Here is a 15566-nt window from a genome sequence, read left to right on the forward strand (position 1 = left end):
CTTGCAGAATTCAGAATTTTGTCTAGTTTTCAGAAATCATTAGCATTCCGGGTTTGTTTCCACCACAAACTGGAAGTAGGTTGAATCTGCAAACAGACTACCAGTTAGAAAAACGCAAAACACTGGTAAAAAGAAATCATTGGTTTACTTTCACAACTGTACTTGTTCCTGAAATCTTGGACCACAATGATCTTTTGTTGCTGCCATTTTTACGGAAAGAATGGGGGGTGGGGAGGCGGAATTCATAAACTTTCTTGCTCAGCACATTTTTCCGACAACCAAAATGTTGCTTTATTTTGGCTATTCTCTAGATAACCTCCAGGAGAATCGAAAAACCCTGGGTACCTTTGCAACCCCCAAAATGTGGTGAAAAAAGCACACAAGTCTGGCCTAGATACTTTTTATGGGAAAAAAGAAAGGTTACAAAACTTTAAGCACAGACTGCTGCAAACGTTTAAAAAAAGGGCTAAGTGCGGGTTGAGGGAGTCTGAGGTTAATCCTAGCATCCAAGTGGTTAACGTACATTTGCAAGTCTGTAAGTTATAAAACGCATTTTAAAATGCCTACGTTATACACTACAGACTTTGTATTTTGCTTTCTTGTGTGAAAATATTTAGACTGTACTGCCATGCCTGTATCTTTGTCTCTTCCAAAGAGGCACTGTTTGATGAAAATTGCAGACTCGCTATTGCAGAACAGTTTTGGAAAAACTGACTTTCCACCTCAGAATGTGCAGAAACTACATGCATGTCAAATGTCTGCTAAAAAAAAACTTCCGGATCATAGCATGTCCTAGTCAGGAGTCTGACACTTTGCAGCAGGTCTAGCAAAATGGGAAATAAACAGCTTTAATCAAGACTAGATGCAGTGTTGGTTTCATGAGTGAGATCCTTGCAACAAAAGGAACCAACTTTAAGTGTTTAGGCCACATTAAAGATAGTGACGTCCCACTTTAGTCTAGGAGACACCGAAAGTTAGACATGAGTGAAGCTCCAATGCTATATTTTTTTGATTCCTTTATCAGTGATATAACTCCAGTGGAGTGTGAAATTCCCACACAGGCCACCACTGTTCATTTAAGTTTCGATCATTGTACCCTTGACTATTCTGCCAAGCACAGGGACCCTATAAAGATGTTGGGAATCACTAGAATAAATCGATTGGTAACATGCATTTAGCCAATAATGTCAAACCAAATGGTTTGTACAGGTGGACATTTATTCCTTTTAAGTTGCTTTCTAGAATCTCTCCAAGTTAAAGTGAGGTTCCATAATTTTAGAGCAATGAGTTTCAGACCATATAGTTCCTTTATAGCATAACCCTCAATTGTCTTTTTGCTCAGAACAAACCTTTTGTCAATAACAGATGACCAGCACAAATGTTTTTAAGTTTGGTACAGACCTCCAATGTCCAATAATATAACTGTCAGTTTCTCTGGTTTACATCAGAACGAAAAGCGATACTAACCTCAAATATCAATGTGGTGACTACATTTACTCAGCACTTTTGAATCCTATCATCAAAATGCAAATTCTTACCAGTGCTCGCTAAACATCAATCCCAGGTGTTTTCATCGATACCATTCGTACCCCAGAGGCTCATGTTTTTTCACCCTGCTGTCTTCATTACAATTGCTGAGATTGTACAGTTATTTCAGCAGTCATCTTGCCATTTAACATATCCATGTTAATATATTCTCTCACACTATATGTAATTGTTACATTTCATACTTCATAATCAGTCCAATTTATTTAGATTATGGTAAACTGGGTGTTGTCAACAATTTGACATTTTCATTGGACTATGGAATATACCATCACTGAAATGTACTGCTATGGAGAAAATTACATTTAATTCAGATAAGATTTACACTCTTACTATCTTGTTTTACCTTTTTGTGTTGCCAGTCACAGTTACAGATTGCATGTAGCTATTTAATTCTGTATACACCAAAGACGCTGTCTTATCTACAAAATACTTTTATTTTCTTCCACATGCATGGTGTCAGGAACCAACTGCGCAAAATTAGTAGAGTGGCATCACAGTCAACCTTGTGACATTCCAGGTAAAGTGACCTCAGACAGATGTAGTACCTCGGGGTAAACTGGACCTCAGAAGACCATAACACTTAAGGCTTGCAAATGATCCAGTTCAGGTTAACAGAAAACGTCCACGTCAGTATCAACCAGGTCAGTGTTTCATGAACTTGTTACCCTATTTGGCTGTAACTTATTACTATTATGCTGCAATTTATTAACACTAACATGTGTGTATATTAATATTAAAGAATAAATTGCACTATAGCCTTTGATGCAAGTGGAGGAGCAGTGCAGTCTTCCTTTCTCATGTTTTAGTAGCATAGTCTTGTGTAATCTTCAGTTCTCCCAAGACTCACTACAGCAACCACCATCTTGGAATCCCAGCTATGAAGGCTGTGCCTGCTTTTTCTCTATGCTTTGCATTGAAAAATACTGGGAGTAGGCAGAGGCTACAGCTCTGGGAAGCTTTTGGAGGACATGGGCACAGTCCAGAGTGAGTCTGGATCTCCAAGAGAAACATCAGCTTTAGGAAAGACCTAATTATTTCGGATTAATTTTTTTAACGGATGGAGTCAGACAGGATGCTCATGTAATTATCAACGTTTGGAAACCACACTTCAAAAGTCCAGAAAGGGGGGGGGGGGTGGTGTCACAAAGACAATACTGTATCCTTCTTTCCTGACTTTCAACAACACTTTGAATCAATGCAAATGGGGGAAAAAGCCTGTGACTGTGTAGATTCCAATCTTGAAGAAAAGCATCTACTGCTGTAGTTCATTCCAATGTACTCCGCCCCCTGACCGGCTGGTGTCTGAATCCACGATCTATTCTGAGCATTTCCAAAAACCACTTTGCCATTCTAAATCTCTAAGTTGTCCAACCACCACTTCAAGTCTTTCCTCGTCTCCAAGAATGAAGAAATCAAGTCTGTGTACCGTAAACCTTTCCTCAGACCACAGCCCTTCAGTCTCTTTAATGAAGAGAACCTAGAGCAATGGCCTAGATGGAGGAGGATAACAGTCCAATTACTCCTGCGAAGACCTTTAGAAAAACAACAACTTTTGATACAACAAACTGTACTTCTTTCTTTATCTTCTTTGGAGGAAGATATAACGGAGACAATATAGTATCCACCTGAAAGCCCAGAAATTCTATATTCTGTTTTGGGAACCAAATCAACTTCTCTATATTTATCAAAAAACCTAACTCTCCAAAAGGTACATCGTCCACTTTAAGAGCTTTAGAAACTCTTCCTTTACCTGAGACTTCAGTAATATATCATCTAGATAAACTATTGAAAGTGTCTCCCCAATCTACAGTTCTTGCAATCTCTCCTATTCCAACATTTGGGAAACCACTAAATCTACGAAAACTGCATGTTCCTTGTCCTAAACTAACTCTGTTGGTTGGAATTTTTAAACAGGAACCTTTAAAAGGTCTATCTTGAAGCCTTCTGCCGTTTACAAAAATCATGGGTCTTATTATTTTTGCCCAGTTTTGAGTACAAAACCTCATTCTTCCACCCAATTTTGTATGGGAAGAACCAAATCAAATATGTGAACTAACCTTGACGTCCAGAGTTTTGTCATCTAGATCTATTTCCAGAGGAACAGATGGATCTCCGGCTTTGAAGAAAGAAACCCAAGCGAGGGTGGAAATTTCATACGTAACCTCTGGAGTTCTGAGAATAGTAATGGGACCTCTGTAATCCAAAGCCAAAATGCAGTACCCTAATGTCAGCCCTTTCAAAGACTCTAGAGTTAAAAACACGTCTCATTTGATTAGGCCTTGCTTAGGGCAGTAAAGGTGGAGCCATTCTTTCCCAAACAGCTCACAAATCCTTCGTATTGACTAAACCTGCTAGCTTGGGATTCATTCTCATAAGAATTGCCTTGCCTCTCTGAGATTAGGCCAATGTTTGCATTTCCAAGCATGCAAATAGCTCGTTGGCCCACAGCAATAATCATTCCTTTTAAATATGCCTCCTCTGCAATCTCTCAAATACGTGCTAAGGGACCCAGAAGATCTAACAATTTGTCCTGCCATTAATTCAGGCAATGTTCAATGCCCTTTCTTGAATCCTTTCCAGTTTTCAAGAGAAAGGTAATGAACTTTATATCCAGATTAGGAGCACTGCAGGTCTTACTTTCAATAAATGGTTTTGAACACTCCGTCCTCATTATATTATGAGTCTCCCTATCCAGTTTCCTCAACCAAAAGGTTATAATTTTTGCAACATGTTCTATTTGCTACCATTCAGAACTAAGGGAGGTCTTAATACATTAGGGTTACACATGTCCTTACCCCGAGGGTCTTTAAATGCCTTTGAGGTAGAAGGCCATTCTAAGTCATTATCTATACTTTCCAAAATATCAAAATTTTCCTCTGCGTCAAGAACATTTTCATCAAAATCAAACCTCCATTCACATACAGATCATCATCCATAAATTAGGATCCATATTCATCTTTTGTGCCACAAAGGACAAATTTCCCTATTGTGCCGCCAAGGACACCGCCTTCTGTATGGCGCTAGGGCTACCAGATACCAAATGGGTGGAATGCTCACCCTTTTTAGAGATGATTTTCTCAGCATTTACATTACTGCCCTTCTTAACAAGGCACCTCGTCTTATTGGTTGTCTTCCCATCCTTCTTCTGAGAAACAGGAACTCTGTCTTCTGATAGAAAAGTAATCCTCAGCTGAACAGTTATTTCCTTTGCATTCGCCCAAAGCAGTTTTCACTGCTTCTCTAACTGAGGCCCTTCGCCCCCCTTCAAATATTTTCCTAAATAATTCCTCATTTAACTCAATGGGATGAAGGCATGTAACCCCACATTATTTTGACATATTTAAAGCAAAAACAAAACATATAAATATATAAAACTATCTGAAGAAGTAAAAAATGTCCTAAATGTCCAAAGCACGGGTGAATGCAGTAAGCCTGAAACAGGCTCCAAGACAGTTACCATGGGAATGTGCTCATGAGCGCAAAAGCCATATTTCCCAAGCTAAAATGGCTGCCATTGGCCTTGCCCTCTTCCTACTACACTGACTTGCCAGGCATCACATGAAATAGGCTGAGAAGGGGAAAGTTGGTTGGCAGCACGCCGGCCTGCCTACAACAAAGGGAGTTCCACGTGCAGAAGCATAAAACAGCACAGCGTTGGTCCACTACCAAGAAGCAACAGTAAACAAGCAGCAAGATGTACCATATCCACTGCAATGATCAAAATAAACCAAGTAGCCTAAATGCATAACAATTCACGCTGAGAAATATTTTGACCTTTATAATACGCCGCTAGTACTCCCATGACAGAAAATGACGCCTCTAGTGTTCATATGACAGAAAATAAAAGAAACATAGTGGAGAACTTATTATTTTTTTTTTTAAATAATGGCATGACCATCTAGGTTAACATAAAGAAGGAAAAATAGAAGGCATGCACACCATAAAACCAACAAAGGTATAAAAAGAGATCACTTATCTGAACAACCAATAAAAGAGGAATGCAAAGCTAGACTGGTCACCTTTCTGTTGCTTATTGCTATGTTTGTGTTTTAAATTGGTACTAATGACAGAGCCTTACCAAGTTTGTAAATGAGAAAATAATTAAATAATATTATTGAAAAATATACCACATCATGCCACATAATTTGTCTTTTTTCTAGCCACAGAATTTTTTCAACCCTGATGCATAATATGGACCTCTCCTGCTGCATAATTCCAGTGGCCCTGCTTTTAGTTCATTAACAGTATTGTCATCAGGGCGGTGCAAGAATGTTTCTCTAATCGTGGTTCAAAACTATCATTTCCAATCAGCACATTTTACATTGAAATGGCCACAAGCTTTCCGACTGACATGCAGTTTTACTGATAAAACTATACAGTGTACAAACAGTAATGTTTGGAAATCCAGTTTCTGCAACTATATGTCATTTGGTTATCACCAAGTAAAGTGTTATGATTTGTTTTGCTCCTATTTAAAATCTTTGCATCAAACTTCTGAATTACAAAAAAAGGTGCTTTTGTAATTCTGGATATATTTTGAATTATTTGTTATATTTATTTACAAGTTATTTAAATGTTGTGTATTAGAAAACAAACTGACAAAGCCTTCTGTTTCAGAATGACTGTTAGACAGCACACTTTACAAAATCGTCTAACTGTAGTAAGAGGAAAAAAAGCAAACACCATTTTTCGGGATAACAGCAGCACTTAGCATAAAGACAAACAGACATTTGACCCCTGTCCTTGAACAGACAGCAAATGTGTCAAGATAAAACAAAATTTAAAGGCATCATTATTGCTCATTGATTTTTAAAGGAACAGAACACGTGTTCCTTAGCAGCCCAAGTTCACTTGCCAGAAGGGACCAGTAGGTCCTAAAAATAGCCTGACCTGAAAAAAATCTCATTCACAAGTGAGCAAGTAGATTTTTCGAGGCCTGTTCAGTAATAACAGGTAAATGCATAATGATAGCCTTGGTCTTGTAATTAATTCATCAGTTTCAGGAAGGGGCTATTAATTTTGGATTTTGTTTTGTTTTACCAATTTGGACAGACAGGATGCTTGTCTCCTATTGTCCCTCAAAGAAGTTTAAGTACCTCACTTTGCAGAAACTGTTTAAGATTTAGACCCACACACTCGGACTAAGATGAACATGTGTTATTTGGGTCAAAGTATAAATCCAAATCAGAATCTGAACGTTTGCAGTGCAGTTAGGAGCTGACACCCTAAAAATGCCATTTAGAACACTGTAGAAAGCTTTTTTTCCATTCACAAACTGTCTGATTTGCAGAATCGAGCTGTTTGCGGAAACAGGAAAGGCATTTTTGTATGTATCAGGCCCAAACTGCAAACTGATAACCTGTCACTGAATCGCAATTCAGGTTTGCGATTCAGTATTAGGAAGGGACTCATCTAGGGCATCCCTGCCTAATACTGAATCACAGTGGTATGCATGAATGTTTTGCGACTGAAATGCAGGCGCAATACATTCACATTTTACCTCCAACTTCAAGTAGATGGAAACCCATTTTCAAGGACCAAGGGACCCTTCCCTTTTGACAATGGTTGTAAAAATATATATATATTTTTTTTTAGAGCAGGCAGTGGTCTTGCGGACCACTACCTACTCTTAAAAAATGAAAATAAAACCTTTCCTTTTTTAAACACATCCCGTTTTCCTTTAAGGAAAATGGGCTGCATTTAAAAAAAAAAAAATTAAATGCATTATTGACACTGACCCATCAAACAAATATACTCGAGATTATCTGTCTAGGTGGGGGCATGGATCATACAAAAGAATGTCATCTATACCTAATTAATGCTCCTATCTATGAAATCATACCTGGGGTGCTTTGGCTTATGACAGGTAAATACTTATACTGTAAATTGTATGATCAAGACAGTCTCTCTAATATCCAAATTAGCTTCAGTGCTTGGCTCAATTAGTAGTGAAATCAGCTAGACCGACTTTTGGATAGAAGCACTGACACGACTTCTGATATGCTAGATTTAAATCAAAATTTTGTGGATATTTTTAGTGAATAAATGGATCTGACTTTGCCTCTGCATAGGGATTTGATTGCAAGATTAATTTGAAGTTAGATGCTAAAATCCCTTGCGATCTCCTATAAGTTTTACATGAACAGGAATACATGCAGGTCTGAAAATACCTGGACAAATAGCTCATAAATTGACATTTTCACCCATCTAATATCTAGCCCCATTCCCCATAATTTTTTTGTCCCTAAGAAGGTTACTGAGTGGTGGTCTTGCATAGATTACAAGGTATCAAATGGCCATCAAAATCCACCATCCCCTTACCTTGACTCCTCTCCTTATGTATCAGGTTAGTGCCTCAACTAGATTTACTACTTTAGATGTATGAAAAGTATATAATTTATCACAAGTCAGGGATGGGGATGGATGGGAAACTGATGTTAGGACAAAAATCTAGCTTATCTAAATATCAAGTTATGCCCTTGGACTATGCAAACCTCCAATCGCTTTTCAGCATTCTGTCAGTGTCATCTGAGAGTCTCTAGATGTATTTGTGGTTGTTTACATGACAACATACTGATTTATTCATCCTCGGAGAAAAATACATATACACTCCATTTTCAGAAGGTTCTGTAGATCCACAAAGAAAACAGCTCACATGAAAATGGGAGAAATACCACCACAGTCCAATAATTAGTTTTCATATTTGTTCCTGTTGGGTTTCTCTGCAAGGCTCCCTAAATGTAGTTCAAAGGATCAACCAATTTCTCAAAGGGCAGCTCCAGCTGTAGTAAGAGAGTTCAAAGTCTTATGGGTTTTGCAAATTTTTATAGGCAATTTATATTTGAATTTTCTCACTGTACCACCAATCACAGCTTTACTTTAGAAAAGGCTACTTTTCAAGTGGTCTCTGGAAGTTGATTGTTCTTAGAAACCTCTTGACAGTCAAATTTACCTTGCTCCTAATTTTCCTCTATCTGGACGGAACACAGTCCTATGTGTGTGTGGAGGGGGGGGGGTTTGCTTCTAATCAAGCTGTTGACTATCTGTTACATCGTGTTGCCTTCTTTTCTAGAAATTGGTCACATGCTGGAAGGCTGGATTTCAGATTTACAACAGGCCATAACGGTGCTTGATGTCAGGATCTGGCTTTCCCAACAGCTAATGCACCAACCTCATGATGGATTACTGTATCAGGAAGGGAAACTACATCTTTCTACTGCCATGCTGCTGAAACTGGATAGGTTATGGAGCCATGATGCGCCCTTGGAAGAGAATTCAAGTGGAACTAAAGACTCAAAACCTCATACCACGGTCATTCTAGTGAAAGACTTCATGAAGACTGGAAACAAGTCTAACAACTTGTGATACTTGCATCCATGCTGAATTGGATAACAAGAAGACAGCTGGTTGGTTACATCATCTACCAAATCTGCTAGTGCCCTAGCACATTACTTCTATTGATCTGGTAGTGGATCCACCCAAAGATCTAGGGTATTAAATGGTTTTAGTTGAAGCAGACCTTTTAATTAAAAATGTCATTATACTTAATTGGAAGGAGTGACTACCACATCTAAACTGGCAAAAGCCTTTCTTCAGCAAATAGTACGTATGCATGGACTGACAACTTTTACATTGCTTCTGACTGAGGACTACAATTTGACGCAGTTTTTGGAAACACTGCACGCAAATGGGCAATGTTTCATCTATCCACTGCTTACCAGATAGTGAAAAAGAATGCTGTAATAAAGGATTGAAAAACAATACTTGTGTTGCTATGTTAAATAAAAAAAATAAAAACACAAGAGGAATCAGTAGACCAAATCGGGTTAGCTGAGTTTTGACACAATAACTATACAAAGGTTTCCAGTATGGTCTCGTTTTTCTCTACCATTCAGGTTGTCAAGTGCGTATTCATACCTTTGTCAAGTACATCCACGAACCCTATTCTAAATGAATGCTTGGACACATGAACATTACCTTTCACGTGGCCATCAACAAGGCATTTACATCTTGCTGGATATCAAACCTTAGCTCTGCTTTAATGGGTTCCCAGTTCAAAAGATGACAGACTACACTGGGTGCCTTAAGCTTTCTCATGCATTAAAGACCTATCCAACCTTATGTGTGTTATTGTTGGAAACGGTAAACAGTAAAAACAGCTACCTATATATCAGTTGCTCCTTTTCAAATAAAAGTGTTGGGGGTCTCATGTAAGAAGTTCAAGCAATACTAGAGAAAGAAGTGGAAAATTGTATTATCTGATCAAATGGAAGGGCTGTGAATCCCATAAAAGAACCTGAGAACCTGCATCCAAAGTTCAGATGCCATGCCTTAGGGCATTTCATACAAGATTCCCCCAACAGGTCAGGCTCTGGTCCGATGGTAGGTCCTAGAGGTGAGGTACTGTCAGGAACTGACACCACAGCATTAGCACTGTGACGTCATGATCAAATTTATGGCATTCTACGTATGGCATCCTGGACACCAATGAAACCCTGGATTACACTGGAGCTCAACATTCAATTGTTACAGCCAAGTGAAGCCTAGTAAAATGCTTTTATATCAGTACCAACCGGGTCAGACTGTTATCAACCTGTTAGCTTATTTGGCTGCGGAAATCGATTTCCTGGTCTACTTCTGTAAGGTCTTGTGAATTAATGAAAGCCACTAATTCAAAGGCATAGACCATGGGTGCACTTTTGTGACTTTAAGAACTGGGTCTGAAGACAGTCTTACAAAAATAACAAGCTTAATACATTGTTTACTTTAATGTGTTATTATCTTGTTTTATTATATTCTATTATATTTTATTTCATTATTTATATTTTGAGAATATTTTGTAATTGTACATTAATGTATATTTTTGGGTTGTTTGGTTAAGTGGGGGAATTGATTGGATAGTGTTCACTTATATATTAATTAATATATTCTAAAGTATTCACAGTTTATTTAATGGTTATTTGTTTACATGTTTAATATGGTTTTAATTGTGTACAAAATGCATATTTTGGGTCGGGCTTGTTGGGGACTTGGGTAGTGTTTTAAACAATACACGTATCAACTTATATATTTTTAAATTTTAATTTTGCTAATTTGAAAATATTTTGTTTAATTTCAAAATATAACTCGACATTTTTTTATTCATTTTTTTACAGGCTGTCCTTAGGGTTTGGCTGGGTGGTGTTATTTTTAAAGTCTATATTAATTATTCTTAATTGTTTAAATGTGCAATTCACGCTGCTATTCTTTTGGTACGTTTTACAATATTAACTTTTATTTTTGGAGAAAAGGGTTTTATTAGCAAATTGGTTAGTAACTCTTTAAACGTACATATATAACAGCATAAGCCTATAATAGTAGGGCACCTTCTTTGAGCTTCATCACCACTCCTCTGCCCAAGCCCCTCAACACTACCCCGATCCCTGGCATTGCGAGAGTGGGCAGAGGAGATACCCACCTTGAGATCTGTCAAACTCTCTCCTTACCCTGCACTTCAATCTGCAACAAATACAGACCAGTAAACAAGAGAACACTGTTTAAATTATTGTGGAAGAACACATAGATAAGGAAATTAGGAGTGAAAAAGAAGGCAATGACTCAACCTAAATAATAGTCCACTACAAGAGGCACAGCACAGGCAACCATAAATTAAGTGGGAATAAGTTAAGGAAGGTGGGAGCACAGCCATGATCTGGCATGATACCAGACTCAACATTTGAGCTTATTTGACAGAAGCTTTAACGTTAAAAGTCTGGGATGGGATTTTTCCAATGTTCGTTTTTAGGATTATCAGCGACATATTGCACACTCACTTGTCTACTTATAATAGATAATCCACTAGACTAATAATCATACTCCAGAAGTGAAATTCACTCAAACACATAAGCAAAATTCAGATGCCTTACTTGGAAAGTAAATGATCTTTTAAGCAAAGCAAAGAGGGATGCTATTCTTAAACGAGTGAAACAATACAACACAGATGTTCTCATATTACAGGAGACACCTCCTTGGAAATGAATGTATATGCTTACTTAACAGCGGTTACACTTTGGCCTAACAGAAAGGAATCAGAAAGGGGTCAAGAGTGGTAGTTATACTAACTAATCAGCGCCTCAAACTACATGTAAATCGAACAAAGACAGATAGGCTAGGCTGATACATTATGCCATCTGGCACAATATACAGCTTACACTGCTCATGGTATATGCACCCCTACCTCTTACACCAGGACTCAGTCACATAAGCACTATCTAAATGGACGTGCCACCAGACTTTATATCTATAGAAAGAGACTCTAATGGACTAATGAACAGGGAGTGACACTGATCTGGAACTCAATTGATGGCCCCAATGAACTTGCCTCAGTGAGATTTTTCACATTCAAGAGACATTACCACAGTAATATAGAGGGAGAGACACTTTCTCTGAGACACACATAAATCATTCCCCCAATTTTTTGTCCCAACCACTGAATTGCGGCGAATAGCTGCAGTCTGTCTGCATGTTCATGGTTTCTCCAATAATGTCACACTGGAAATTCAAGTGTACAGCACAGCCCCTCAATCATAGTCATTGTGGAGTCTGATCCTGTAGTGACGAACCAAACTAAGGTTTAGAGGTAGACTCTGAAGACACCTGGCAATACTTTCAGAACAATGTGCGATCTGTGGATTGCCTCCTGCTGTTTGGGAAGCAAACAAGCCACTCATGAGAGGGAGAGTTATCAGCTCAGCATGACACGCAAAATGTGAACAAGCAAACAATATACAGCACCAAATAACGGAGGCTGAAAATAAAGTCAGGGAAAAATATATGGAAGACGGTCTAAAACATCTACAAAACGCCAACTAAGATATAAACACGTACAGATGGATAAAGCCAGGAAAATGTGGCTTGCATCACAAATGAACTGTACGATCAGGGTAGCAGGCCTGGTAAACTACTGTGCTTGCCGAGTCATACAGAAGAAGCCAGAATTATCAGGCAAGAGGTGGAAATGACATAACAACTGAACCATAGCTACAGGCTAAAAGGCTGACGTCCCTCGAATATATCTGCCCAAAGTGCCCTCCATTTAAACAATCTGAAAATTTGCTTTTCCGTGGAAATTATAAAAACTGAGTTTTGCAGGATTTATACTGCCTTGGTGGTCGTTGTAGTGAAAGCAGTACATGCGGAAAACCTACAAGTTTGGATGTTTTCTGAAAACAACAGCAACCAAACATAAAAAACAGCTGCTGTTCTGCGTTTCCAACTTGCGCTCTCTGCAACTCAAGTCCTAACTCCCAGATTTACCAAGTTGATGCATGAGCTGCAGCCAGCGCAATTCTGCACTTGAGCGTTGAATGTGTTCATTATAACACAGGTCTCACACACACAACACGTTCATCCAGCCTCTGAATCACCAGGTACAAATGTAATGCATACACAACTATAATTTAATTGGGAACCTGTGGTGCCAACACATGGCAACGTGTGTACAAACTAACCATAACAGTATCTGTAAGTTACAAGTGCTTTAAGGTAAAATGTCTTGTGCAACTCTCACGCATATCTAGCAGCAGAAAAGTAGTCCCAAGCAGTCAAATAATCACAAGTCTGTCAGAAACCATTCCTTACCAGTCCTGGTGCGTTTTTTTTTTTTTTTACAAAAAAGAGAAGACCCGGTTAGGCATGACCTAATAATTGGAACTAAACTCAAGAAAAATAATATACTGCTTTTCAAAAACAGGCAATAAAGCCAACCACATATAACTCTTTCCTTGGGGAAGACATGTTTATTAAGCCAATCAGTGCTACTCGACTCAAAATAAGTCGGAGATCCATTCAGTGCACACCATTCAATTTTAATGTGGTGCAATAAACCTTAACGAGGTACAGGAATATCTCCAAGCATGCATGTATTTGCCGTAGGCTGGACCTGACCAACTGAGAAGAGAAGTCAGAGTGACAGAAGCAAAACAAGGGGGGAGGTGCAATAAATAATGAAAAGTTTTAAAAATAGTAAATTCGGGCAGAAGGAAGAAGGTGAGGAGCAAGAAAGGAAAACGTGATAACAGGAATGAGCAAGGGAAAGGAAAGGCTAAAAACAAAATCATTCTTATGCACATGAAAAATGCCAATATTGTGATTGCTCTGTGTAAAAAGTGCGAACATTAATTGATACCACAGGGCTCGAATCCTCACCTATGTAACACATGGTCCCCAAAGACCATATGCAAAATACAAATGAAGTGAATGTAACACTAGAGTTAAAATGAAGAAAGAAAAAAAAAAAAAGAGAGAGATCCTACTAAGGTCTACAAGTCTTCATAAAAGGAATGCCGCTGCAACCTACACGGCATTGATGTGTAACTAGACCGATTCCAGTGAAAGCAAAGGTGATAACACTGTACGTAGATTACAGCGCGCGAGCAGTTACATCGCTCCACTGTACTTAGGACATGGGTGTGAGCACCGACAACGCCACCCCTCCTCCCACCACTACCAACAACCAAGTGATATAGCTCCAGGGGGGAAAAAACAGGATAGATCAAACTTGATGACTTGGTGAACACAAGAGAACCGCAATAATCGCATACGCCAAAATAGCACCATCGCAACATGTCCTACTGCTCTACAGGAAAAGGCTGGGTGTAAGAAAGACCAGTACGTTTTAACTAGCTAAAAAGAAAAAACTGAGGATAGATTGTCACGTCACGCTAATGCAGCGCATTCGGTGCTAATTTTAAATTTGCTTTCACTTTGTAATACCTAGAGCGAGCCAGTTCGCTGGAGTCAAATTGATGGAATAATGACGTGGTTACGTAGCTCATGCACCTTTACGTTTCTCTCCAACTACTTCACAGTTTTGCTACTACAACAAAAACCATATAAAATGTGCTTGAAATGGCAATGTAAACACTGATTAATTGACCATCAGTATGAAATGTGAGGGGGTGTTTTTTTTTTCCTTTGCGTTTATGTGTGTGTTTACGGGACAGTGAAGATGGTGGGAGCCAAAGATAATACATGGATCCTTATTCTGAAAAAAACACAAAGAAAAACATTCAGACCACCTGCTTCTGGCTGGCCATAAATAATTATGGGGCAAAACTCATTTATACGTTGTCACCCACTATAAAGTATTGTTACGGTAAATAAAACACATGCCCACAATCCTTCTTGCGACTACGAACTATGACGACCACCTGTCCGTTACTTACACGGACCCTCCGTAAACTCAGCCTTATGTCCGTCTTCCGTTAGTTATCTTTTAACAGACGTCATTTGTCCGTAATTTTAGTACTTCCGGGTCGCATAACAACCAATCCAATGGTTGAAGTCTCGGAAGGGACAGGCACTGCAAATGTGTAAGGTGACCTAGGGTTGGAGCATTAGCCGCAGCCCAGCCAATCTTAGTGCGTCATACAGAATTGCGTAGTACTGATTGGTTGTGGGTGTGCACAAGTCCTCCACCGAACCATCTTGAACGTTGGTTGGTGGGTGGGCTTAACTTTAACGGGAGTTAGTTCTGACTCTGAGCGTCACCACTAGTAGTACCACAGTTTGACCTAAACTTGATTAAATATGGACACGATAGGCTGGTTCAGGCTGTGTCTGTTGCTGTGGATAGGAAGGGTGGAGAGGGAGTAGGTTATAACATAAGACAGAACGATAGGTGGTCACGGTCCGTTCACAGCTTGCCTTCCAGTCTTGTTTCAAAGAAACTGACTGCGCTGCTTGCCATGGATGGGACATTACGGCCAGAGCTGCCGATCTCGGAACCAGGTTCGATACTTTGCTTTGGGCCAGCCTCCTGAGAATTTGGACAAATCACGTAATAGCCTAGTGCCTGAAAAAATGAGCTTGTGTGATGTAAAGCGCTTCAGTACCTCTAGGTCGAGTTTATGTTTTATATAAAAAAAACTGCCTCAAAGAAGGACCTTGGTATGATGTTTGACTATGACAAAACGGCGGTTTATGTACTTCTGAGCCTTTCTGCTGCTTTTGACATGAACTCATTCCATTTTAATCTT

The 15566-nt window shown here is 39.0% G+C and overlaps 1 protein-coding gene across 1 annotated transcript in view; it reads right to left on the reverse strand.

Moving 5' to 3' along the window:
- Positions 1–14850, reverse strand: part of EDC3 (enhancer of mRNA decapping 3) — a 268864-nt gene extending 254014 nt beyond the window's left edge. The window contains exon 1 of the mRNA XM_069222129.1: positions 14754–14850. The gene's annotated coding sequence lies outside the window, so the exon portion shown is untranslated. The remainder of the gene's footprint in view (positions 1–14753) is intronic.
- Positions 14851–15566: the final 716 nt, after the last annotated feature.

Source organism: Pleurodeles waltl, chromosome 3_1 (assembly GCF_031143425.1).
Source record: "Pleurodeles waltl isolate 20211129_DDA chromosome 3_1, aPleWal1.hap1.20221129, whole genome shotgun sequence".
Classification (NCBI taxonomy): Eukaryota; Metazoa; Chordata; class Amphibia; order Caudata; family Salamandridae; genus Pleurodeles; species Pleurodeles waltl.